The sequence below is a fragment of the Anser brachyrhynchus genome (genome assembly GCF_964034855.1).
Source record: "Anser brachyrhynchus genome assembly, chromosome: 14".
Classification (NCBI taxonomy): Eukaryota; Metazoa; Chordata; class Aves; order Anseriformes; family Anatidae; genus Anser; species Anser brachyrhynchus.
Genome location: NC_137709.1, coordinates 2,817,256 through 2,844,308, shown reverse-complemented (window position 1 = coordinate 2,844,308; position 27,053 = coordinate 2,817,256). Strand labels below are relative to the sequence as shown.

Genomic DNA, 27,053 nt, shown 5'->3' with positions numbered 1-27,053 from the left:
GCGCCAGGTCCTGGCTTCGCCATTTCCCAGTTGTGCCTTTTACCTGTTACCACGGTTAACCAAGTTTTTGCTCAATGTGACCTCTTCTAATTCATGTGTTTTTCAGGAATTTCGATGTTTCTTGACTTTCACTGTAAGATCCAGCCCTTTTCTTTGTTTTGTGTTTTTTACCTTGTAAGTTCAATCATGTACATGCTTATAAGATTGCAACTCTCGTTCTCAGGTCACTTACCAGTGCTTGGAAATGTCTCTTCTTCCAGAATGCAGTTCTGTAACACATTCAAATTTCTGTAAGGCTTAAAACCCTCCTTTTGCATTAAAATATCAGTGAACATTTTATGATGCTGCAAATGGACTGGGAGGTGCTTTTCCTAGGCAGATCAATGAACCTACTTTTTCCTACATCAACTTCTTTAAAATGCTTTTGAATATTAGTTATTTTTTCCCCCTAAATGCGTTTAAAATCAAGCGTTAGAGTACGTTACATTCTGGAAACCACTGAATTTTTAGGTTTCTTTAAAAGTTTCTTTAAAAAAAAGTTTCTTTAAAAAAGACTTGAGCATTGTGACAGTGCTTGAGTTCTACTCTTCCTTTTTGTCTGCCAGTGGAAATAAGGCAGCTCCTCCCCGCACTCCCTCATCCTACCCGTGGAGAAACTGAAGGATGCGCAGGGTGAGCTGACCTCCCCCAGCCAGCACAAAGCCCCAGTAAATTCCTGTCGAGGTTTCCAGCCTCTGCCTTCATTGTGAGCAATATTTCTGGAAAACAGAGTCAAAATGTCTATGCCTCAGGTTCAAAACACTTGAAAAAAGGGAATCCAAATAGAAATCTTGGCTTTTTTCCCCCTCCACGTCTCCCTTCCATTGCTGCACGTGAAAGCTGGCATTGCCAAAGAAGCTCCTCTCCTCCCGGGTACCAAGAAGGGATGGTGAATCTCACTGGAGCGCTAATTACTGGAAATGTCTTGGTGTCCTTTACCTGAATCTTCAAAGGGTGAAGCTATTATTGTAGAGAAATATTATAGCGCATGAAATATCACAATTGCGTGTGCAAGGCTGCGGATCAGGAAGATTGTCTGCATTAACTCGGCTCCGGGACGAACGGGAAGGGTCATAACTTCTCAGCAGAGCCATAGGAGGAGGCAGCGCTTTGATTAGCGGCGATATATCATGGCTAAAGATCTAGGGAAACACGGATCCGGAAAGAAATGACTCAACATGACTCCGTCGTGAGGCTGTGCGCTGGGGAAGAGACCGGCAGCGAAGGTGGGGAGGTGGAGCCGCAAGGAAGAGCGCTGCTGGGGCTGGGAGCACCTGGCACAGGGGGAACCGGAGAGGGACAAAGGTCCCCATCCTCTGCGGGGCGTGTTAAGGCCTCCGTGCTGGGGACGACTCTTAAATCATGAGGCAGTAATAATCCCTCCGAAAAAGAGTTCCTGGCTTTCCTCTGGCTTACCCAAAAGCAGATCAGCGACTCCACAGAAATCAGCAGAGTTTATTTTGATTTACTGAGTTTAAATGAAAGGATTATGCCAAAGGGTCTGGAGTCCCTAAACTGCTGTACTTTATTGAAATCAATGAGACAACATCGTGTTATACCAGCTGAGGACATGGCCTGATTTATTTTGTTTCTGGGATGTAAATGTGAAATCTCTCAATGGAAACGGTTATTTTGAGATCTTTCTCCATTTGCTTTAAGTTGTCTCTCTCCTAATTACTTCGTTTGAAGTACTCGAGGAAGAAAATTCACGTGTTGATTTTGGGACATTTTAAAAATATTTTATTAACTTTTTAAAACTTCTCTTCATGACATTGTTCAAACAGCTGGGAATCTGGAGATACTGTCACGGATTAATATTTTGTAATCTAATATTTAATAGTCTGTTCATTTGTTAATTCACTGCTTCCTTCTTCTGTTCTTCGTTAAAATACTGCTTTATCCTATTTTAAAATCTAGCGAAGTCTCAGGATATTTGGAATTGGATTTTTACATTTGTTTGGAGTACCATGCACGCTTAATTAGAGCTCACTGAAGCCCATGGAAGTGTCTGCTAGACGTCGGATATCTCTGCACGTTGCTGCTCCCCACCATGCCCAGGGGCTGCTGAGCATTTGAGAGCAGAGCCCCGAGCGCAGGTCCCCAGCCGTGAGGCTCCGAGCCTGCAGCACCTCCCCGTGCTCCGGAGGATTTAGAAATGCCAAACTTTCATATGGTAATGAAAATTTGGAAATACACTAACCAGATCACTGACACAAGATCAGCACTGCAACACAGACAATTTAGCTTTCTTCCCTGACCGCAAAACTGCCGGGTTAATATAAACCCTCCTCGTTCCTTATGTAAAAGTTTGTGTTACAGAAAAGCGCTCTACCGTGGCAATTTTATTAAAGCAGCCCTGCAGCTTACACTTAACATGTGTGTGTTTTTAAATACACCGACGGAGCATTCAGCAGATCACGTAGTGTATATACACACACTGTCTTTTCAAGATCTTTATTAAGTGCTTTGGGAGTGAGCTACTGGGGAACAGCCTGGCATAAAAGGACTCGATTTTGAAGAGCCGTGCGTGTTGTCAGGTGCGTGGCTGTGTGAAGCCTTCCCTAGGAGCAGGGGTTGGGGAGATGCACCACGTCCGAGTGCATGCCCTCAGCAAGTGCTTTCAGCCAAGCAGAGCCGAAGCAAAAGAGTAACCCACATTTTTGCCTAAAAGGAAAGGATGAAGATCAGTTAGAAGTGAGCAGTTTATTCTGAAATACATCAGTGGTCAGTTCCATGCCGGGGTTCCTTGTAGTGCTCCTGGGTGCTGGCTCTGTGTGCAGTCCCAGGAAAAACAGAAACGGCAGAGTCCATGGTGGGCTTTTTGTTGTTGTTTTTGGTATGTGACGGAAATTACTCCAGAAGGTGCTGCTTTGCTTTCGCATTTGAGCTCTGTAACCAGTCTGTGCAATTAAATGGCAGAAGATTGAACAGCTGTCAGCAGTTCAGCGCACAAGCCTTCTGCGAGGCACTTAGAGCTAACGAAACTAAAGAAGCCTCTGCTGAGAGTTTAACTCCCTAAGTGAGGTTTGGGAAGGTTATACAAGCAGATTCTTCCAGAACTCTATACCCAGCTAAGAGAGCAAGGATTAAAAAAGCAAAAAAAGTAAGGCCATTGCAGCTGCCACTTTAAGACTGTCAGACAGACCTAGCAAAATAAGGGGAAATGTTAAGGGATGGAATACATTTAAAACAACAATATTTTACTTTTTACCATACAGGAGGCTGTTGGATCCAAAAGATTCCTTACTGCAGAGTCCCAAACCTTAGCCTTGCCCTGATTCAGTTCTTACAAAACTCTGTGAAGTTTAAAAATGGTTATTTTTTTAGATTATAATAATGAGTTTTAGAGATTTTAATAATGACTTTAAACTTTTCCAGTTGATAGATAAAACATTATATATGTAAGCAGTATTATGTTTTGTTATGCAATTCCGGACAGCTTCCCTTTGAAGATAAATCAGAGTAGACTAAAGAGTATTTTTTGTAATGTAGATTTATGGCAGAGTACGCTAAGCCACTGCTTCTCAGTTGCAGGCATTTCTGGCATTCTAGTTAATGTTAAAAGTGTCAAAATAAATGACTAAATTTAAGTTACCCCATAGCAGCTCTGTTACCCCATACCACTGTAATAAAACAAATACTAAAACCACAAGAGCCAAATGCAGCAACATCCTCCTGCTGTGTCGTTAACTTTCTCCCAAATGCTGAGACATTTGCGAGTCTCGCTCCGTGTCTGCAATGCAGAGAAGAAAAACAAGGGTGCTCTCAGGCTGCGGGTAGCAGAAGTTGTGGGCAGCCCATTTGGAGGGGAAGTCGCCAGGTAAAGCAGTGAGATATTAAGGATTAACCTAACGCTGTGTCCTCCCCAAACCAGACCCTGGCAGTTGTGAGGCTGGGACCCCCATCTGCAACACAGTCCTTGGTAAAGGCAAAGAAAAAGGGACCTGGAAGGGCTCAGGGTATGTGTGTATGGAATTAGCATCTCCGGGTTGAATTCTATATGGGGTTACGCACCTGGTGTGCCTGATGGCAGCCGAGTGTGTTACATTTCTGCTGCCCCCGAAGGGGAAACCTTCTTGAAGTGCTTTGGCAGGAAAGGCACAAGGACTTGACTTTGGGTGTGCTTAATTCCTGTCTGTCCCATGATTTTCCTGGGCTGGTGAGCAGGATGTTTGTCACCAGGATGTGCTCAATGGCATGGGCAGAGCCTGGCAGCTGGAAACAGTCCTTTGGTGTTGGTTTGATGTGGAGGTCTCAGGGCTGAGGAGCAGGGCTGGTGGTTAGTTAGCAGTTATAGCTCTTTGAGGAGAGCAGTAGGGACACCATGTAAAATGCAGAGAGCAAACAAAAGAAAAATTGTTTGAATTTTAAGTCAGTAACATCATTTTGAGGCCCAAAGTAGTGACTTTTGCCTCTTTTTTTTTTTTTAATGAATGTTGGCAATACTGTCTATGTAACTAATGCTGGGCTAAACACAAATTAATCTTCTGGATTAAGATTGCTCCACCCCTGAATCCACAGCTGGAATTGCAGGTACTTGGGCTGGCAAGGAAACTGCAGGAAAAGAAGTGGTGAAGTTCTCCAAATTTTCTCCCAATTTGTCCCCACCGATGGGGGGAGCGTGGTTTGGCTCCGGCATCACACCGGCCCCGTGGCGGTCGGTGCCCTGTGGCAGGGGCATCCTCTTGACATTTTAAACTTGACACAGGAGGAAAACACTTTGGTCTCGGGCTTCAATTACACGTGTGGAATGTAGAAGTTGATGATATTCTATGAAAATTCAATAAACCTTGAGAACAGCATCAGAGCTGGTATCTGTAATTTAAAATAATGGATATCAAGAAATTGTTTCTCATTTATCTTTACTGCTGAGTTTCAGAGGCACCAAAGAGACTTCATTAGTGTTTTTTTTTTAAATAGCTTCATCTATCTCAATCAATGATGGGTTCTAGAGGTGGCTGACTATTATGTTTAATAATACACAGGACAGAAAAATGTCCCTATCCTTTCACAGTTTTTGACATGTGGAAAGGATGTATGAAATCACTTCTCGGTGGGAGATGGAAATAGATTTTTTTTGTAAAAAAACAAAACAAAAACCAACACTTCATTATGCAAGATAAATGCATTTTTATTGTGAAATGTGATTTGTAGGCAGAATATTTAAATATGTTTTACACAGATTGAAGCTTCATTAGAGGAAATTACTTTGGAAACTCGAGTTTAGACAAACATTGCTTCCGAAACACAACTGGAAGTAGCCCTGTGAGCGCTGCCCTTGAGAAGCCTCTCCAGGAGACCTGGTCTAGCCTGGACATTTTAAGCCAAGTTTTGTCACTTAAGTGACACTGACGACTGGAATTAGCTATCACTAATCTCTCCCAAGTTAGAAGAGGTTTTTTAGCTACTGTCTTCGTGCTCTCTCAGATAACTTGCTTACCAGTTTGGCACATCCTAAGAACTAAGCCCAAGGAGTTGAGATTTGCACGTCCTAAGAACTAAGCCCAAGGAGTTGAGATTTGCTTTTCAAAGTCCTTCAGATCTGCAAAACCAGTGAGAAGTGATTTTCCTAGGTTACTGCAGGCAAGTTCCTTGTCGTGCTTGAGCAAAGGAGCATTGTGTTTGGGAACATGCAAACAGAGGGTTCATCTGATGAGAAACACTAAAGAATAATGATGTCCGGGAAATGAATAAACCTAATAGATCTTGTTGTTGTGGGCTCACAGCCAGTGCTCCAATTTGGAGTGCTGCTCCTCGAATTAAAGGAGATGACATTTTAAGGGGAAAAAAATAAGTGGATTCTGAAGCACAAGTACTAAAACCTGCTGCCAAATGCAGGTGGCGAGCTGGAGGCTTGCACCTGTAACATCGTATGGTGATGCAAAGCGGGCAGAGCCTCTGACCGAGGTTCTTTTCCCCTCTAAACAAAATGCAAATCTGAAAACTGAAAGTTTTCAGTTTAAAAGAGATGCTCCTTCGTGGTTGTTATAGAGGCAGCTTTGCCTGGCAGATATGAATACGGTAATCTGCCAAAGGAGGAGTGTTCCCATGCTCTGGAATACGAGGAATTTAGGAAGCTCCATTTGTGCTCTGAGCTTATTTTGTAAGGATTTGGCAAAGAGGAAGGGCCTGTTCTGGATACGTAGCCCGCTGGGGAATAAGCTCCTATAGCACTAATAACTCAGGTGGCATGATAGTGGCACGTAATCAGTTCTGTGTATGAGCAACAGATGCCAAATACGTCTTTAACTTTGATAAACTGGAAATGAAGCACAGAGGAGCTGTGTAATTGCTGAGAGAGGAAGAAAATCAATTTATAAAGAGAACTTATGGAATAATTTCCTCCTGGGAAGGGCTGGGCTGGCAACTTCCATGAATAAAGGGAAAGAAACCCTTCAACTTCCCAATTCCCCTGTATGCCAATGGATTTTTTTCCCCTGTATGGGTACAGTGGTCATAACCTATCAACACAGGATGAAGTCAGGAGAAACAAGTCCATTACTAGTTCGTGGGTGCTCTGGATGTGCAAGGAGGTGTCAGACGGAGATAAGTAGGTGGGTGGTGGTGTGTTTATGGAGGATAATGCTACTGGGTCTGGTTATGGTGGGATGATTGTGGAAAGTCTCTGTGTACAAACATCCAGATCAAAAACTATCCTTACTTTAAGAGATGGCCACGTGCCTTGAGGCTTCCTGCATGACATGCTTTTAAATATCAGCAAAACCACGTTGATGAGTGCAGGAATGTTTAAACAAGTGGGTAAATACAACCAAATTAGAGAGGGAGTGTGATAAAAAGGGGATCTTTGGAGGTTTTGCTGCGTTAGACCCAAGATGCATCATCTGGGCAAATATTATGGCTGGCAGTGTATCTTAAGAGGCTGGTGGATAATTTATGTATTTTGGCAAGAATTTTGCAGCTGCAGAAGCAGGAAGGGAGGGGTTAGGTGCTGGCAGTCCACGAGTTAACCGGAGCGCAGAACCCAGGCCACAGCCTGCTGCTCTGCAGGTGCCAGCAGGCGTTAGCACAGTTGCCATCACCCCGTTAAGTGCTCCAGATAAGTGCAAGAAGATCAGATCCCTCCGATAATTCACACCAACAGTTTACTTGAAGTGGGATAATCAGACAGGATCTTTTTTTCTAAGTTGCGGTCTGTCTGAAACGGGGTGATTGAACATGATATTCATTAGTTATTCCATTCTTAATACAAATAAGTAATAAAATCCACAACATCGCTTTTAAAGGGATTTCAGGTAGCGTTTTCTATCAGAGCTTCTTTCTTTCAATTCACTCCGAAGAAAAAATCCCATCACCTTCAGCTAAGCAGTTTTATTTCATCGTATCGCAGCTGTGTGGATCTGCACTGGCAGTGAGCTTTAAACAGGCTTCGCGTGGTGTCATGCACAACTAGCAGCTTTGCCAGTGAATGATGTGGAACAGCCTAAGGTAACTTTCTGGGTTTCATTTTTTTTTTTTTCTATTCTCATGGTTTGTTTAAAAACGTGAGCCTGATCTTCAGTGAGGTGATTTAAGGAACTCTTGAACTACCAGAAAGTGAGGGTCAGGCTCTGTTTTCAGAGGGTAAAGCTGCCATTGAGTCACTGAGAGGGCTGGGGCAGCAGAGAGTCACTCATTAAGAGGCGATGCTTTTTTATATACACTTTAAAAAAGAACTCTGCATTCATGCTGGATTTCTCAAGCTTGTAATTCTCCGAGATCCTATTCATTCACGTTGAGTGCTGTTGAGAAATAGAGTTTCCAAAGGTTACAGCCACTCCTGGGATCGATAATTCTGGCATGGTTGCATACGAGGAATAAGTGAATCTCAGCATCCAGACACTTGGGAGCATTGGTTTGTGTGCTCAAGCAGGACGTGATGGATCTCTAGATCTGCAGGAGAAAGTGGTGCGCTCGTACCCAAGGTCACTCAGTTACTGCCATGCATGCCCATGTAATTCCGAGCTCCCAGCAATGAGGTGGGAGGTTCATTTCATTGCTCCTTGGAAATAAGGGCTCCCAGCTATGTGTGGTGGGCACTTCAACCCTTACATTTTTGTGTCTTGTAGGCTGTTTGTCAGGGGGGCTTCCATTGTGTCAGCGTAGGAAGCTTTGAAGGCAAAAGCAAAGGATGGAAGTGGGCAGGTAGAGCAATGCTTCCCATGGGCTGCTGGTTCCTGGAGGATGCTCCAGGCTGTAGGGGCTGCAAGTGGGGGTTATTGAGCAAAAACAGGACACCCAGCAACCTGCAGTTAGATTTCCTTGTGTTTGCTGTGGAATTACAATGTTTTGAGTCAATGCGTGAGCTGGAGACACTGCATTAACTACTGTCGCATCTAATAAACTGATCATTAATCAGCAGTCATTGGCCACGTTCAGAGCGTGTTGGCTGTGTGTTTGTACGTATTGCTAAGGTAATGGTTCCTGGTACAGTTACGTCAGAGATCTAAGCATGTCACTTGAACTTGTAAAGTGCTTTTCATTGAATTCATCTTTTCATGCTAGTGTTCTCAAGCACTAGTCTGGAATTTTCTATGAAAATATTGAGCAAAACAATTATTAATATTTTTTTAAGCAAAGTGTACTGAATTGAATCAACAGCCTGAGAGGGTACCAGGCCTTGCCAGGATCCTGCCTGGATGCTGACTTTCAAATGAGATTTTCCTTGAGCTCATCAAATTAAGAGGAGGAAATAATTCACCTATATTAGAAAAGATTTCTTCTATGTGAGTAAACTTTAGCATGAAGACTGCAGCCATTCATACTGATTGTTAGATCCTGAGGAAGCTTAAGAGAAACAAAGCCCTATTTTCTGAATATACAATCCACGTTACTCCAAGTAACACCTGCAGGGTGCTGGAAAGTAACCAAGGGTTGATCTTGCTCATGGCAAGAAAGATCTGTACACGAAGCAGTGTTGTTTTGTCTCTGCAACAACCAGAAGTCTGGTAAATAAATTGTTTTTTTTGTTGATTTTTCTCTATCTTGCTTGTTTTGGGGCACTTCCTACTGGTGCTATAGAAATGATATAACGTACCGATTGTGAAAAATCGGTTTAAATTGGTAGGGCAACTCTGAAGTGTTTAAAAATGCTCTTTGAGTCTTAGAACCATTGTTGCCCTCCACATTTTGGAAAAGGCTGCAACTTTCATGATCTCCTCTGCTTACCAAGCGTTCCTTTTTTTTTTTTTTTTTTTTTTTCTGGCAATTAGATACATTTTTTTCAAAGGAATTTAAGTTATGAGGTTTAGGTATGTTACAGATTTTTTTTTTCCTGAATGTGTAGTATTTACAGGTGCTGGTGCATATTTAAGGGCTTTAAGACTGTTCCTGAATGCTTTGTTGCGTTTGAAAGGGGCACTTAGAAACACGATTTATTTAGGCACCTCCAAGAATTTTTGTTTTCCAGTAGTTCAGATATGTCATGGGTTATCAAATCAAAGTTATGTTCCAAGAAATGTCCCAGTGATCCTGTTTTACAAGGATCATGGCCCAAAGTGGGATGGAGTGAGATTCATCAAGCTCTCCTAGAACTGAAAGGAAAAGACAAGAAAAGAGGGGAAAAAGTAGTATTGATATCTAAAAATGTTAAATTTACCAGTATAAGTATTCTTAAGTATTGCTCCTCTGTGGGATGGGACAAAAAACATAAGGCAAAAGAGATTGCAGGCTTATTACTGCTTTTTGCAGTCTGGTGGGACCATTCTGTCCTCCATTTGAGTTACTCCAAGTGTTCAAGCTTTACTCGGCCATCTCTAATTGTTGTATCTTCCTATTTCACCTCAGGCTCCCTAGAAAACCTTGGTTCTCTGTCCCCTAAAGGTCACAGACTCTGCAGCTCAGTAGTACTGATTTTGTTACACGGGCTCCTGCTCCATTAACACGGTCCATAGGTTGTTTCTAATCCCCGGAATTGATTTATTTAATCCTTGTAGGTGCCATTTGTTACACATTATTCTCGGCGTTTATTCACAGCACAAACAGATGGTCAACGAAACCAATTAACCTTTCCCGAACCCCCTTCCGGGCTTTCTGCGTTTTCCGAGCCTATGGACAAATGAAGAAAACCCACCAGGAGACTGGCTGCCAGGCCGTGATGAATAGGGCGGCCGAGTGGCGCGCGTGAGGAGCTCAAACAAACCTCAGCCCCCGGGGCTTCGTGCTGCAGGAGGACTGCTGCTGACAAAACAGGTAGGAGAAAAGAGCTGCCAAGACGTGGAGTGACCTGAGTCTGTCTGTCTGCTTATTTAATGCTGCGAAGAGATGGTAGTTTAACCTCGCTCCTTGTTTAGGACTTATGAGGACTGTATTTTGTGGTTAAAGGGCAGGTTTTGTTATTAAAACTTTCTTTCAATCACCAAGACCTTCACTATTTTCCATGCGAAAATAAAAAAGATCTTTTATTAGCAATAAATGTAATATATGCACAGTTATAAATTGCATCCCTACCCTTTGCTAATCAACAGGAAGACAGACCGTGTGAATTTAGAGTAGTTTATTCATTGTGAACTCTGAAGACAAAACTATAAATAAGTATGGAGGTGGATCCTATCTTAATCTAGTTACTTATGTAATAAAAACACGAGCGGTTGTGTTGCACAAAACATCCTCTGGTGGTTTCACAGCTGATTAGCTGTTATCAGAGCATGTGGCCTGTTGGATGGACAAGTTTATGTTGTCCTCTTGTTAAATCCTGAACAAAACAAACTGAAGGGATTTGTCTGAGTGCAGTAGGGTTGTGTCAGCGCTTGCGATGGATGCTGAAGATCAGCCCCAGGTTTTCGGGGGAAAACAGGATCACCCCCGTGAGCTGGGAGGAGCCCCAGCAGCTCCTGCAGGTGGCAAGAGGCGAGTCTACCAAGAAGAATGCAGCAGGCAGGGAGGCTTCCAAACTTTTAACCCAGATTGTTCTTCTGGACAGATTCACAGAGGCTGTTAGTTTGGCCATTCCATAGCTAACATAGCAGTGTTGTTTCAGAAAACGTTGCCTTTAAACACCAAGTATAGTGTAGGTGAATGTCATGAAAAGGAAGCCCGTATGCCAGATGGGAAGTTACATTTATTAATTCTACAAATCCTTTTCCCTTTGTTTCCTCCAGCCGTTAGAAGAGCTGGCTGTGCACGGGGATAGCTGCTACAGGCATTCCTTTCCCCTCCAGCCCCGCGCTTTGATGTCTGGATGTGCATCGGAGCTCGGTAGCTCGGGCTCCGCCAGCACCAGGGCTGAGCCAGGAGGCTGAGTCCCTCTCTGCTGAAGTGCAAGGCATCATAATTCAAACAAAATCTCTACATCTTGGGTCCCTCTCTAGTTATGACATGAAAGAAGCAAAGATTAAAGTAGAAGCGAATGTATTCTGCAAATCCGAGTCTGATCTTTCCTGTTTTACAGATTCTGCTCTTCAAAAAAAATATGTTTTTTTGCTAGATTTTCAAGTGGAAGCAAGATGCTCTTATGTCGGGCTGGATCTTAGCAACAATGTGCGGAAAGGATCAGCGTATCAGAAGGGAACATTTGAGGACTTCCGTGCCTTGCACTTCGCAGTGCCTCAAGGCTGGGTGGGTGGGCGGCCCCTCGGAGCAGGGCCCAGTTCAGCTGGGAGTCGGGGCTGCAGGCCCCCAGCTCCTGGGGGGGTCCTTCCCTTTCCTCGGGGTCCATTATCCTGTGTACTGAAAACAGATGAAGAAATCCTAACCTCAGACAGAACAGGCAATGGCACTTACAAAACTAGCTATAAATCCATGTAGCCCTCGGGCCCAGAGGGAGCGGTGCTGTGCTCTGAGTCTCCATCCTCATCCTCACAGCAGAGCATGGGGGGGGGTGTTGGGCTCACCACCTGAAGCTGCAGCTGGTGCTCTTTGCATGGTCAAGCACCTGCTCTTGCTTTGTGTGGTTTTGCCTGGCAAATTTGGCCACCAGCAGGGTTTAGAGCAGTTCGAAGCCATCCTCTGCGGGCCAGGAGGGAGACCTTCGCTGTCTCCAAGCAGTTGTGTCACTGGATGTTTTTGTGCGTTTCTGGTGCTCTTTTGCCGTGAGCAGCTACTTCACAGGGTGCCAGCTGAGCCCAAGGCAATGGTTGGCACCTGGAAACCAGTAAATCAGCCTGAAACTTTACTGTCATTGATCGACCATATCGCGACATAGCCGTGTGTGCACATTACTCCTGAAGTCTTTGAATTTCCTCCACCCATAAGGAAAGCTTTCAGAGAGCTGCTGCTTTGACAGTCTCTTTAAGGCATTTTTTTTTTTAATTTTACTTTTCTTTAAATGTACTGCCTGTTAGTCAGCTTCTGTTTCAGAGAAAGCTGCAAGGCCGTGATGTTTATTTGCCACCCGTCTGCTGAGTCTGTCCCCTGCTTTTCTTGCTGTTTGCATGGTAAATGCCACAGCACAGGCAGCTGCAGAGCAGCCCTGGGAGCGTCCATCAAGGGTGTTCTTAAGACTCCTTTAACCAAACCAACTGGCTGTGCTGAATATTTGTTTTTTAGCTCCCATTTGAGTCATATGTCAGAGCATAATGGAAGCTGCTGAGGATGCTATCTGATGGGGAAGAACTTGTTGTGATTTATGTACCCGATTTGTTGTGGTGGTTAGTTTTCTGAAAGAAGAAGCCTGGACCGGGCCTCCTACTTGGGTTTGGGAGGTTTTGAATTTGATAAAGAATGAAGATTGTAGTCCATCCACGGGTGAAGAGATGATTTTTATCGCATAGGTTAGCCGGCTAGGTGTTTCATCCCTGTGGATAGGAAGCAATCCCTAATTCTCCAGCAAAGAGCTGCCACGTCTCGTGTAGGTGATATAAGCACAAGCTGTGTCAGTGTTTGGTGGGGAATGTGCTGAACTACCAAGGCAGAAAACACGCTGCTGCGTTCAGAAAAGACAAAATCTGCCTCTTCACAAGCAGCTTCAGTACAGAGTTAAATCTATTCTTTTCCTTTATACGGAATCATTGTAGAATATCGATGGTAAAAGTTATTAAAAGTTCCAGAGCATGAAGACAAGCTGACTTCAGGGATATTTTGAACCCATCTTTTTTGCGTGTTTAAAAAAATAATAATCATGAAATGTCCTCCCTTCTGTCCTGTGCATCCTGTTGAGGTACAGTTATCGTACAGTTCTCCCCGTCCTCAGTGGAAAGGTAACCTGAGGAACGCCTGCAGAGCTAGAAAATAGCTTGTCGGTGCTAGAACAGTTCTATAAGTAGAAGAAATCTGTAAGTAAACCCAAATTTAGCTTCAGACAGTAAATTTCTCAATTCCCTTCATGAACAGTTTCTTGCAGGAGTTAATTACATTTTAAAGTGATGATTGATTATCCTGATGTGGTTGAAACCACTGCAATTAAATGTAAGAGCAGTCAGAACAGTAAGAGCAGTATTAATATGCAAAATGTTCAAATATCTTTTTTTTTCCAGCTCCCTCTTGAAGCGTTTCCACACCTACGTGTATTTAGCTCCTTTTTTTTATAGCAGGTAATTAGCAAGCCGGTTAACTTGACAAACACAGGGACTATTTCATATGATGATAGTTGAGATATTTCAGTATTGATACATTTTTGCTTGTGTTGAATATTTTTTTTGGATTAAAACTAAGCTGCACAACTCAAGTATTTTAGTGGCTCTAAAACAAACTAAATTTTCCTCTATAGTTTTACCCATTTGGATTTGTGGATTTGTAGCTATTGATTTCCTGGGAAAATAAATATTTCAGGAAGCAACTCCTTAAATCGAGAGTTAGGTCTCTTGGTTCTCCACGTTTTAAATCAGGCTTTGATGGCTATGTGGAAAATTCTTCCACTCACTCGTGCTGATTTACTACTGGAGTAAAATCACTTAAAAATTTGAAGAGTTCATCTTCTAGCACAAGGGATCTTTTCATAAACAAATTCTCTTTAACGTTAAAGATGAGCTAGAATAAATTGTCCCAGTTCCGTTGAACTGTATTAGTCTGTTCCAGCAGGGAATGAAGCTGACATGTTCAGCAAAATCCTACACGAGACTCAATTAATGCACAGGAGTGTTTGTGAGGTAGCTTGTGTCCACAAGCTGCATAAACTCTTTTTTTTTTTTTCTCCTGTTGAAAGATTTGCTAATTGTTCTGCCTGATGGGGCCTTGTAGAATCTGGAGAAGTAGTCTAATTTCCTGCTTCGTGTGATTGTGTTTTTTCATTTTTAGTTTTTTTTCTTGCTGTCAAAAACTTCCCAAACATCCATTAGTTTCATTTGCTATACAGACAATGAATTAATTTCCCATTTTTTCCTGTCATTGTGCTCGCTGCAGGTTTACTTAACAATAAATAATCTCTCGGTGTTCTCGCTGCCTGTTACTTCTGCAGTTTTTGTTTATTTTCTCACAAACGACCCAGCCTCTAAATCCTTGATTGGGTTCCAAAATGAGCTCCAGAAGCACCGGCCTTCCAGTTTGCTTGTCCGTCTCTTGGGGAAAGGCACGGGGACGCTGCAGGTGTGTCAGCAGTCATTGCACCCGCCAACCTGAGAGCCCGAAAGGCGGCGGTGCCAGGCGCACGCATCTGTTGGTTAACAGCTACTCCCATCAGCGGCACCTCCCAAGAAAACTGTATAACTGCCAAGATGATTTATGGGTTTCTATTGCTAAGCTCCCAGTCAGATAATTTTTCAGCGTCCACTTTTCTGCAGTGCTGCGTAAAATGGAATTAAAATTGAGAATTCGGGTCCTTTGCCTCGGGAAATGACTTCTTTTGGGAAGAGGGACAGCAGGGGCACGGAGGGAAGGCAGCCCCAGCTAGCAGTGTGCTCCAGGGCGGTGGGTGTTGGATCTGCTGGGCTTTTGGGTGCTTGCACTTGGGAAGGGTTTTATGGGAAGGTGCCGGAATAATCCTGGGCAGGCAGGATTGTCCAGCTGTGGTCTGGCACAGGATTTAAGCAGAAATGTGGGGAAACAGGGGTTAGAAAGATGCACACCTTTAAAATGTGAACAACTCAGAGGAACTTGGGTCATCGTGCCTACCACCTGCTAAATGGGATCTTGTGATTTCCCCACCCTTATGTCCTGATTATCCTAAGCTTCAGGAATGAAAAGACAAGTGGCTTGGGTATATTTGCTGAACACCCGGGTGCTAATACAAGAGCAAATGTCAGAAGTCCTCATGGTACAGCTTGGTTCCTCTGGGCTGAGGCACCAGGGCCTCTCCTGAGGATCCTCGGTGCCCTTTGAGGCCTGCAAGCATTTGTGGCTGCTTCTCACCCTCTCTACTGTTCTGAGGTGGGGTTAACCATGTTTGCAGAACCAGAAGCATCATCCGCTACATCTTTAAGGAGCTTTTCTGCAGAGGGTGATTGCAACAGGGGACTGGTATTGCATCGTGCGCTGCTAAAAGTATCCCACGCGTCCTGTGTGAGGTTTTGGAGCTCCTGCTGCGGGTAGGTAAGGGAGCGAGGGCAGGGTGCCTCTTGCTAGGGAGAGGGAAATGTTCGCTGCTGTTGTACTTGGTTTGTGATAAAGGCACAGAGCACCCACCAGCTGTGCGAAGTGGGCCGATGGCTGAAATGAAGCTCTGAGGGTTTCCTGGTGGGAACACTGTCAGCGTGTCGCGTGGTGGAAGTCTGTCTGACGTGGTTTTGCTCGCACTCGGATTTCTGAGCTTTTATTATTATAGAGCACTGACTCTTCTGAATATTTGATTAATGAAAATTGGCCTCTTGCACGGGTTCACAGTGCAATATTTTACATTTTGTATTAGGCGCTGTAGTGAACCCAGCAATTTTGCAGAGATAGGGAGAGATTATGCAGCACGATGATGAAGTATGAAAGGTGATGGGAAGTTCACGAGAGAGGAAGGAAAAAAAGAAACCACAGGCCAACATCTCTGAATTTTACAGCTTCCTAATACAGCAGCTGCTCTACATTGCCGTTCTGCTATGCGAGTGCTGCAGGAACGCTGAAACGCCAGCTTGAATGAGACAAATTTGCCCTTAGGATAAACCTAGGATTTATTTACCTTTGTGTAAGTATTTGGTGATCTACAGATAAAATCCACTGGAGAGTTGCTTGGTGTTAACGCAATGGGCAAGCAGCAAGTTCCGGACGCAGGCAGCGGTGGCTGGGATGGATGGGTATCCTTTCGCTATCCTTCTCCCTCCTCAGAAAGCAGAAAGTGTCTGGCTTAGAAAAAATATGTATATAAATCACTGCAAATGTGTGCAATATTTATGGCGCTAATTTGTTAGGCTGAATTTATCTCCTGCCCTGAGAGAGCAAAAAAGTTTGTTCTGATGCCCTCGATGGCTGCTGCTTCCCAATTTGTATCACTTGCTGTCATTTTTTATATCACTGGAAGGACTGTGTGTGAAAGTGGAATTTGTACCAACGTGTTACAGTGCAGTTAAAAGTAACTTTGGTGGTTGTCCAGGTTTTCTCCTGTTTGCTGGAGGAGCAGAGGGCTTCCTCTTGGAGCGCCGGTTAAGTTGGCCTCTGTCTAAAGGAGTAAATTCATCTCAAAAGATTTAAAATGAGTGCTGTGAAGGACTCAGCAAGGCAAACGATATGATGGATTAAAATGTAACTCTGAATTTCTAAGCTGTAAGCTGCCCCAGGTTCCTGAACTGTTTGGGTTGTTCTTGGAAAGCGCTTAAAAAGAGAAGTAACTTCCTATGAAATGTGTTTTCCTCTGAGATTTGGAGAATTGTGACCAAAACTCACTGTATTTGTTTTTAGCCTTTGTGCAAGCCTGCGGTCCAGGCTTCCTCTTTTCTCTCTGGAGTGGAAGAGCAATTTTCTGGAAAAGCGGTGGTCATGCAGGTCGATAGAGGGGGGCCTGAAGTCGAGTGACCTGGGCGAGAGGAGGGTGAAGTGGAAGCTGCGGGCTCTCTGCCACCGGTTTCTCTTTGTGTACTCGTGTATTTGAGCAGTGCTTTGCAAAAATGCCTTAGCTCTGTGTTTAGGACAGGGTCACAAAGCATAATGCTGAAAAGTTGTGCTAGTGCAAGTGGTGATGGGCATGGGGCAAGGTTGAAGGAAGGCCACCCCCCCTACAATGCTTGCGCTGCAATTTTTGGACAACTGTGGGCGAGCTTTGATTTTAAATACCCCTGGACAAATTGATACCTAAAGCTGGGTTATGATCAGACCTTGTTCTCTGAGATAATATTCCTGAGGCCAGCAAGACAGCACGACTACTAAGATATTATCAGGTTAAACCGTTTTACCTTGAACCCCAGGTATGAATTATTCAGAGCGCTCTCATTAGTATTCAGCCGTATAACCTCGCTTGTCACTCATCGAAGGTTACATTTTCCATCTCTGCCCAATTGTTCTTGTCCCTGTTGAGCCCTCCCAAGCCCTGGTATTTTTAATAGGCGCTGAATTACCGGGGCACTGCTGCTGGTGCCTCTCCTCCTGTCGAACTCCTGCCAGTGCTGAGCTCCTGATTTTTTGCTCGGGCCTCATAAATACCAAGCCAACAGCAACACAAGCTTTTGTAGCTGAGCAAGACCATGAAGAACATGGAAAAGTTGTTTGCTGGTGAGGGCTTATTTTCTCCAAGGTTATGCTTGCAGCAGACCCGTTGGAAAGCAAACGGGGCAGGCTGGAATGTTTTGGTCACGTTGGGCCTGGAGAGAGAAATAAGCTGGAGAAAGCAGTAAGGGACAGGTTGGTGGCGAGCGATCGAAGCAGGAGGTGGGCTGCGGAGGCAGGGACAGATGGAGAGTGCAGGTGTTCGGTTGCTGAGGGCTTGGCAGGGAGCTGGGGAGACTTGAGACTGTTTTACTAAGAAGCTGCAGATATTTAGATGTGGCGGATTCTCATGGCGTGGTTTTTGTGGTGGTTTGGTTTTTGTCGCTGGTTGGAAGCTGTCTGTGCCTCAGATGTTCTGGATGCTTGAGGGCCCCCTCCTTGAAAGCCACCGGGTGACCCCCACATCTCCCTCTTGTATTTCGCTGCTGTCAGCTGCGAGGGATGGTGTCTGCCTGGTTTCTTTGTGGGGTTTGTGGGGTCACGTTCCGCGTGCTGGGCGTGGGAGCAGGTTATGAATGGGAACAGTGCCCTGGCTAGCTGGAACGGGGCTTTCAGCCCCTGAGGTTCCTCATGTCGGCCCACAGAAGGCCCTTGGCAAGGAGACCTAAGAAAAGTACGCTCCTTCCTCTCTGCCTCCTGGTCCCCAGCAACTTTTGTGCCTGCTCCGAGTGCCTCTGGCAGGGAAATAGAAGGTCAGAAATTCCTAGGAGAACTTGTCAGAAGAGATCTATGGCTGGAAGAGAGACAAAACGGGTACCAGAAAATCCATACAGGAAGGTGCCACAGGAAATTGGGCATCGTAAGCTTTTGCTTTTCCTGGGAGGCGTTTGTTTTTCCTGGGAAGTGTTTTCTTTGTTGGGACCGGGAGGTGAGAACTTGTGCAGACACTTTGCCCGGCGGCCCTGCCTTCGGCACGGCTGGGAGCGTGTCGTGACGGAGGGAGGCGGTGTTAGGCCAGGTCAGGCCGTGCTCCAGCATCTGCAGAGGAATAAGAGCTGCAGGCAGGGGGGATCTTCTGGCAGTGGGGATCTTCTGGCAGTGCAGGCACACGGAGAAAACCCTGCAGTCTCATCCAGCTGAAAAGATAAAGCAAGAAAAAATGTTCTCCGTCCAAGCATTTTCTTTTAGTACAGGTAAAGCACTCACTCGGTTTCATCCTTACTCTAAACTGAATTGCAAGTAGAGAGCATTCAAGTTAATTATGAAATTAAAATATTTTAGGAAATAATGAATTTACACATGATAACTAAAACTTGTTTAAAGGTCACTGGGTAAGGACTGTTTAAAAATCTATTAAAGATCTTGCATCTGCAGAACGGTGATCAAATTATTTGCTCGCTCAGTAACAAGGTTCTCTGAGTTATTCAGATTTATTCTTGGGTAAAAGGAGGTGGAAGAGGTCTTTTCAATGAATTCTCATTTAACATTTAGTTTCACTTTTAAGGTAACGTGGGAGCTGATGATTCAACCTAGACTGCTGTTGTGGTGTTGACGCTGGATTTTTTGTCGAGGGAAGTTATGGATGTGTAACGAGCAGTCTGCTCTGCTGCCGGTGTTCCTGTGTATAACGAGTTGCTTGGTTTCACATCTCTGAGTTTGTGGCCTTGTCTGAAATGTAGCAGGCCTATGCAGGGTCTTGGGCGTTCAGTTTCCAGGCCTGCCTCCTGTCCAAGCGGTGCTGCTCCAGCCGCCAGAGCCTTTCCAGGCCTCTGCTGTGGCGGTCCTGTGTCTGGTCCTCTCCTCCACGCTGTACCTGGGCCCCTTCTTGTGTTCGTTAAAGCTGGCGGCAAAGCTTCCAGTGGTGAAGTGAGGAGCTGGGCTGGACTGCAGGGGGGGCGATGTCCCATTTAGCTTTAGGACCAGCAGTAAAATCCATGTCTCAGCTAGGGAGAGCAGGGAAAGCACCAGTTGGGTATTGGGTGCCCAAATCGGTGCTTGTTGGGATTAATTCCCTGATGTTGATGCTATTAATTGATGTTATTAGGACAGGGGAATTCCTGATGGGCACCTGTGAAGAGTTCAATGTCCCTGTTGCCATCTGCTGCCTCCCTGCATTGCCTCCCTGCTGTCCAGGGCCGTGCCGCTGTTTCCTTCTCCCTCTACCTCGGTGAGGTGCCGAGGGTGGAGAGGAGCAGGCAGCTGAGGCCTGGGCTCTGCCACATCTCTTATGGGAAATTCAAACCCCCGACATCTGAGTGACTTCCAATTTTTTCACAATCGGCTGCTATTATCCTTGCTTCTCTGGCTGAATGAACCGACACAATTTTATTAAATTAGTCATTTGTTATGTCTCTTGTACAACGTGGAAAGCAATTTCGGAGACTAATGACTGCAAGGCCCTCACAATAGCAGGCGTGAACTCTCCCTGCTGCATCCTGTCCTGCTGAGGACAGCGGCACCGGCATCAAGCGGGCAGGGATGACAGAGCCTGGGTGACGTGCAGCAGCTGTCCTCGCTGGAGAGAGAGCACCTCAACCTAGGGCAGCAGCACATTAGTGCAGAGATGTCTCTTCCCTTAAGATCAGGTCCTGAAACAGGTCGTCATTTCCTCCATCTCGTGCCCCAGTGCAGTGCCACTGGGCCAAGTTCCAGTAGGTGATGTGTGACTTCCCTTAGAAAGGGAAAGCGGAGATGGGGTTCGGGGAAAATATTCCCCCCATCTTCCTGCTGTGATGGAATAATGCTCTTGAGGAAAAGAAATCAGAAACTGAAAGTAGGAAAAGGACTTTTTTTTTTTTATAGAAACGTGTGAGAGGAGGGCTGGCAAACCATGGGGCAAAGTCAGGAAATGTCTTTCCTTGAGGAGTAGGATGAGGGAGGGAGGTGTGTGTGGGACAGGAGGAGGTGGCAGCAGACAGGCACTACTGAATCTCGTGTGTTCTGATGTGGAGCTTTGCCCCCGGCTGCAGCAGCGCCCTCGTGTCGCTCTGCTCTTCTTAGAAAGAGGAGGGGTGGTGCAAGAGCCGCGCGGCTGCCAGGCACTGTGCTGTGCTACTGCTCCCTCCCAGGATGCCACAACTTGCCAGCCTTCCTCTGTGGCATCCGTGAATGAGCTTTTTTCATTCTCAGAAGCCTCCAGAGATGGTGACGGTAGTTCTATAAAACGATGCCTTACCGTAGGTCCTGTCTCTGCAAACAGGTGGCATTGCAGAGTGCGCCCCTTCAGGAAGGTCACTGGGTTTCCCATCCGCAGAGGCACTGGGATATTTACGGGGCACTTGCAGCCTTTCTGTCAGGATCCCTTCTCCTAATACATGCATTAGAGTTTTTGAGCCCGGCGTGCAAGAAAGATTATAAAGCCTGCACAATAAATCTGCTCTTATTAATTCAATTGCTCTCTTGTGCGAAGCCTTTTTACTGCTACCAATACCGAGTAAACACAAAGCAAAGTCAAAGCAGAGTGATAGTTTGGAAGAACTCATGGGCGATGCATAATGCTGAGGAATCTCGCACAGGCAACGTCAGAGCTAAACCACATAAGTGGTTAAGCCTGAAAAAAATAACTGGGTCCCTCCCTGTGAACCAGGCAGAGAGTGTCTAAGAGTGCTTCAGGTGGTCTGGTGAGCTATTTCCAATAGAGGACAGTGTTGCACAGCCACACTGACTTCTTATTAATCAGGATTCAGGATCTAAAGTCGTAAAATTATCCAGTTTAAGAATCCTGGCCCAGTTCCTTAATGGGCTTAACTCTCCTACTTTGCCAAATTCTTTCTGTTGCTGTTGAAGTGTGTGACCGTAAAGCCTCCATGCCCAGTGTGGCATGCTGTAGGCTTTCCGTGGGCTTTTCTGACTCAAACGTATTTTGCAAAGTTTTGTGTGATTGCCAAGAATGGTGTTTGGAAGAGAAGGGTCTTTTCTAGCTCTTGCTTACGTAGAATGGAGGAGTTCATAAATTAGCCTATACTGCTAATTTATGAGCTTAATTGCATGCCTGTAACTCTGTGGCATGAACAGCACCCCTTTTAGGGCCACAGGTTAATCCTGCTGGTGGGAGTTTCTCAAAGTGAGTTGTTCTGGGTTTCCGCCAGAAAGCTTTTCCTTCTGGAAGGAGTTGCTTGCAGCATCAGCTCACCCTTAGCCTGGAGGGATGGACATTTGTCTGTGTCCTCAGTCACTGCCAGATACCTGGGGAGACGCTGGTGGCATCTGGCGTGCAGTCAGATGCTGCTTTTCTTTCCTCATTTCCATATTGGCATGCTTTTAGTTATAGTATCAGAAAATTGGGGAAAACATCTTGGCAAACTGGGCAGATAGATGCTGCCAATAAACCCTGTAAGCAACAAAGCCTTTTTTTTTTTTTATTGCATTGGGAGGCCACGGTTTATTGGTGAATTAATAGGAATAACTGAACTATTTTAGTGGCTAACTGGGAACAGTATATTAACAGCAGCATTAATAAGTGTGGAGTGACAGGAGACTTGTAAGAGTGGCAAAATGAGATACAGTATTTATCCCTTGTGCCAAATCTCTTTTATTATTAAAGACATTGGGCTAACTAGGGATAGATTTAATACTTCAACTCTATTTTTATTGGATAATCAGTGGTGAGCAATTCCAGTCCTGGGACAAGGACAGAAATCTGTAAAAATTGAGGAAGGCAAGAAAAGAAGCGAAAGAGTACGAAAATGGGTAGCAGGTTTGTTTTTCACCTCCCATCTCTTACACGGTTGTCCACAAAACTTTGTTGGAGCAGGTGGAGGGGCAGCTCCAGATGGAGGTGCGCGTGGTGGGCAGGGCTGTGGGTGCCCCTCTGCTGCCGGGTGTTGGCTGGCTGCGGGACGAACACTTTTGGGCTGATTTCCTGACTTTTTGTTAATCGTCTTGCCACCAATCACCTCGTGCACTGCCAGTTCTGTTGCAGGGAAGAGTAAAAATGCATCTGTTGTGCGATGGTGACGGTCGTCCTGTTAGCTTTCCAGATAAACGCGTGCACCAAGAATAATAACTATAAAGCACGCTTTTTAAAGAATTGGAATAAGATTTAATAGCTGGTGTGCGATGTTTTCAAAGGCTCTGGAGATGTTAAGCGTTGATGAAGGGCATGCAGGATGCCAGCATTTGGGGAGTTTGAAATGTAAACCACACTTCCTTAGGCTAATTGTGCAGAAAAAGAGCAGAGTGCTGCAGATTTCTCTGCAAAATAGTGCGTTTGTGCAGCACTGCTAACATTTACTGACTGTGGAGTCTGCTTATTTCCCCCATTTTTTATTATCAGCAAAACTTTAATTACAGCTTACCTACCACCTTCTGCCTCCATTTACAATGCAATAAATTTTCTTTCTCCCTATGCAATCTGCATCTCAAACAGCGCAGTGCTCCCGCAATGGACGTTATTGATTCCTTGAAGAAATTATAATGGCATTTGTTCCAAGGAAAACAGGAGCACGCAGCCATGCACACGTACACGCCAGATATTAAAATGTCCCCTCTCTCCACCAGCAGCCAGTTGTCTGTGCTTTATTGAGTAACACAACTGCAAGTTGGAAACCCACTACAATTCTTTTAAAGTGATTGATGGGAGGCAGGAGGAGCAGAAGCAGAAACAGGGATTCTGACTGAATTTGGTTCCTGTCTTCTCCAAAAACAGCAACAGGTTTTTTTGTTTGTTTGTTTTCCCTTGGTTTTAAGACTATTTAAAACTGGAGAAGGTGTTTGCTTAATGATTTTAAAAGTATGTGTGAAAATACTCTGTAGTGTTTAGCTGATTTTCTGTTTGAACATCAGGAACAGATGGGGCTGTGCACAGTGCTTGAAGGTGGAATCAATGGGCGCTTTGCTATTAGGAGGGAAAAAATAGCCGGAAATGGAATAAATTAAATATATTTTTTTAAAAAAGTATTTTGTCAGATTACTGCTGGTTTGAAATTAAATACCGCTAAATTCCTTAAAAGAGTTTGAAGGTGACAATTTTGTTCTCATCTAGAGGTTGTGGTAATTTGTCGTTAATATTCAGTGACCCAATGAATGCCATAACTGCAGCACCCAGCTAACCCCCGATGAAGCTCTGTGTGCTCCAGTGTGCTTTGGGTGGAATGCTTCCCAAATATCTTCCATTAATAACATGGTGGCCACATTCTCATCTGCTGTAAATTAGAAAATCAGGGGACTTGTACCGACTAATATCCAGTGGTGATCGGTGCACGCTTGCTCTCAGATGTTCAACTGCAAGGCATAGGCCAAGGGGTGTGCTAGCGCAGTACCCACGTGTGGGAGCTTTCCGCTGCTGTCCAGGGAGAAAATAGCTCAAATGCTGCTAACGGGAGAAACACTGAGCTGTTCGGTGACAGCGAGTGAAATGCAGAGCCTGCAACTTTGCTCTGCTCTGCCTACAGAGGCGAGGAAGAGCTCCACCAGGAGCGCGGTGTGGCTTGGTCATGGAGCGAGCGATGAAGGCAGCCTCCCAGGTCCTGCTCCTCCAGAGAGCGAGGCAAGGCGTGAAGCTGAGCCAACGCACAGCCTCACGGCAAAGCCCACGTGGGAGTTCTCGAGTGTTCGTCCTGAGCAAGAAAAATGTCACTGTGCTTTTATAGTGCCAGCTATTGAATGCCGATAATTGTGATTTATCTCTGGAGTTAAGCTGGAAGAACATTAAAAGGTTGCAGTTGCTGGAGAACCAGCCTGCTTTGAAACGTGGCATCATATTCCCCCTCCATAACGAGGAGAGGAAGAGAATTTTATTCTCGCTGAATTTCTGGCGTTTCAGTGGCATGCTGTAACCTACCCCCAAGCAGCACCCTACAATGGTGTTGGAGAACACAGCTTTGGGGAAAAAAAAAAAAATAAATCAAAGAAAAAAAATAGAGCCAGAAGTGAGGGGTGCTGTCTTACTCTACAGAATCTCTCTGACACCGAGGGTAGCGAGCTGTGCTCCTGCTGTGGGCATGGTGCCGCGATGCTCGTGCTGGGCATCCCTGCTCCAGTGGCCGCGTGCCGCCTGCAGCCCCCTGCCCGCTGCTCGTGGTGCTGTGCATCTCCCCGGGCGCTTCCAGCTGGCCTCGCTCGCTGCAGGACGTTAAAGGCAGGGCCTGGACCGCGGTTACCCGAGTTCTCCGAGCAGTGAGTTCAGTTTCCTTCTATGGTGCCTTTAATTTATTTTTCCAACTCACGCGGCGGCGTCTGTTTCGGTTCTCAACCCGAGTGGCACCGTGAGGATGAAATTTAAAGATTTTCAAAGTACTCAGATATCACTAATGTAAAAAGTCTTCCCTTCCTGTTTCTTAATGCTGGATGTGATTCTTGGCCGTGGCACTAGATGGAGTTAAACCAAGCAGGAGCGGGGAGGTAAACTGGAACCCCAAAGTCAGGGGAGCTGCTTGAGTTATGGTTCGGGTGTTACCGAGGTGAATGAGCACCATGGTCTTCACTCCCATATTTTTGAAAAATTCAGGTTTCAGCACCCTTTTTATTTTGAAAATCAATATCGCTAACGTGTATCTTCACCCTTTGTATAATCAATAATAACAAATGAGTAAATGTACCGCTAAATCTTACGGATTCTGATAGAATGAAAAATACCCTGCTGGCCCCCTGAAGGAATTTCAATTCACACTAACTCCTAAAGAGGAGGAAGATGTTTCTCAGAATGAGTTACACTGTCCTTGTCCGAGAGGTTCCCCTCAGTGTGCAAGGTGCGCGCAGGAGCATAAACCCTGCTATAAACCAGTGCCGGGTGCGGTGCAATTACGCCGGCGCGGCTTTGCGGGGCCATCTCTGTCTTCGAGATGAGGCAGAAATTGGATGCTGTGCTTTTATAGCAAAAATGGGAAATGGGAGGCCACCAGATGAGCAGACGTGGAAAAACAAAACAACAAAATAAAAACAAACCAAACAAAACCCAACAGAACCTCCCCACCCTTGTAACAATCCCCAAAGTGCTTCAGGGCACCGAAGTAACTGCTGTGGAGTTAGCCCAACACAAGGCGCTGTGTGCTCACTCCGTGTATAGTCTAAAAATAACTGTCACAAGCTCTTATCTAGGAAAAACATTTACAAAAATCATACAAGGAGCGTTTAGCTTGGCAAGCTGAATGTTTTCCTGTGTGTTGATGTTGTTTAATACCTTGTGTTACAGCGTAAGACCCAGGAAACTGGATTCAGTCAAGCTCAAATTGAGCTAAAAGCTCTGATGGAAAAACCATGCACGGTATTAATAAAAGTTTAGGGGAAAAAAGGAAGAAACCTCCTTCAGCTAGGTCCCAGACTTTGCTGTGGGATAACATAGGCAGGTGTACAGGTTTTCCTTTGGAAGCAGTGAACTCTGAGGAGTGAGGGTGCTCTTGGAGTTTTTATTTGGGAACAAGGCTTGGGGTAGCTCTCCCCAAAAACTAGGGACAGCCAGAAGTAGTTGTTGGGAGCACATGTTGTGCTCGCTGATGGCAGCGGCTGGAGGGGCTCTGTCCTGGAGGTGATGTCCCCTCTGTGGGGACATCAGCATTTCACTCTGCTTCCACCTGCAGGCCAGGTCAAGGCCATCGTCCTGTCCTATAACACATTTATAGTGATAGAGTTTGCAACTCTATTGTTTTTTCCTTTAGGTTTAGCATCCCAGAATGACTTTTAAACCCAGCATACGAGGAGGCACGTAAAGCTGGCTAACAGTCTCGGCACACAGAAGTGGCACAATTTACCCCGAGTTATTGGGGCAGTGTTTTCAGCACAGGATGCGTTCAGTTTTCCTTGTCACACCGCGAAACAGTAGAAAATTGCTGAAAACAGCATTGTTAAAGAAAAAATGAATCAAACACCACCCCCAACGCCAGCTGCGGCCCGGAGGTGCTGTGTGCCTGAAGGGCTTGGTGGCTCCTGTAAGCAGTAAGTGCCAGGGGCTGTGTGGGGGACGTGGGTGGGCTCTGGGCCCGGGCTGCTGCCAAACTTTGGAACCAAATTTCAGAGCGACAAAAGTTGAAGGATTGCCATGGTGTGGTGTTTGTGGCTTTCAAAATAGCCCAACTCCTCCTGTGCTGTTGTAAATTGAGTCCCAGCTGCAAAACACCCTTAACTTAATCAATGGGATTCCTTTATCCCTCTTTTCTCTCTTTCTTTCTTTCTTATTTTTTTTAAACTTTATTATTGGTTTACACGTTTAATTATGTTCTTTTGCAGTACTTCTATCAAGCCAGCGTTTCTTTCCCTACAGCTAGGACAGTGAAGCGATGTATGAATACATAATGCTCTTTGATTAATATTAAATGTGCAGAACAAATACATTTGGAAGATCTTTATCTTCTGATGGGCTGGGCTGTTTGCAGTGCTGAGGCTGGGCTTTGTGACGGCTCCCCGGGGACACGTGGGGTGTCCTCTTTGTTTTCCAAGGCTCGTTACGACCGAGTAAAACTTACACCTTTTTTTCTCTCTTTACTTTTTGTAGCATTGCAAATATTTTAAGTATCTTCTGGCTATTCAATATCTCTCACACATTAAATTTTGCAATTGCTGGCTTTGGTTTACCTTTGAAAGAAGCCTGGAATTTATGATTATTGGGGTCCATGCACCGTTGCTCTGTCCTTGTGATACAGCAGGAAGAA

General features: G+C 45.1%; 1 protein-coding gene and 1 long non-coding RNA gene across 5 annotated transcripts in view; both read left to right on the top strand.

The window, feature by feature from the left end:
• The window catches only part of LOC308177774, a 32,401-nt gene extending 28,075 nt beyond the window's left edge, over positions 1-4,326 (top strand). For all 3 annotated transcript variants that reach the window (XR_013939390.1, XR_013939391.1, XR_013939392.1), the window contains one exon: positions 224-4,326. This is a non-coding gene — a long non-coding RNA (uncharacterized lncRNA). The remainder of the gene's footprint in view (positions 1-223) is intronic.
• Positions 4,327-10,011: 5,685 nt separating this feature from the next.
• The window catches only part of FSTL4 (follistatin like 4), a 363,109-nt gene continuing 346,067 nt past the window's right edge, over positions 10,012-27,053 (top strand). For both annotated transcript variants that reach the window (XM_080555475.1, XM_080555473.1), the window contains exon 1: positions 10,012-10,227. The gene's annotated coding sequence lies outside the window, so the exon portion shown is untranslated. The remainder of the gene's footprint in view (positions 10,228-27,053) is intronic.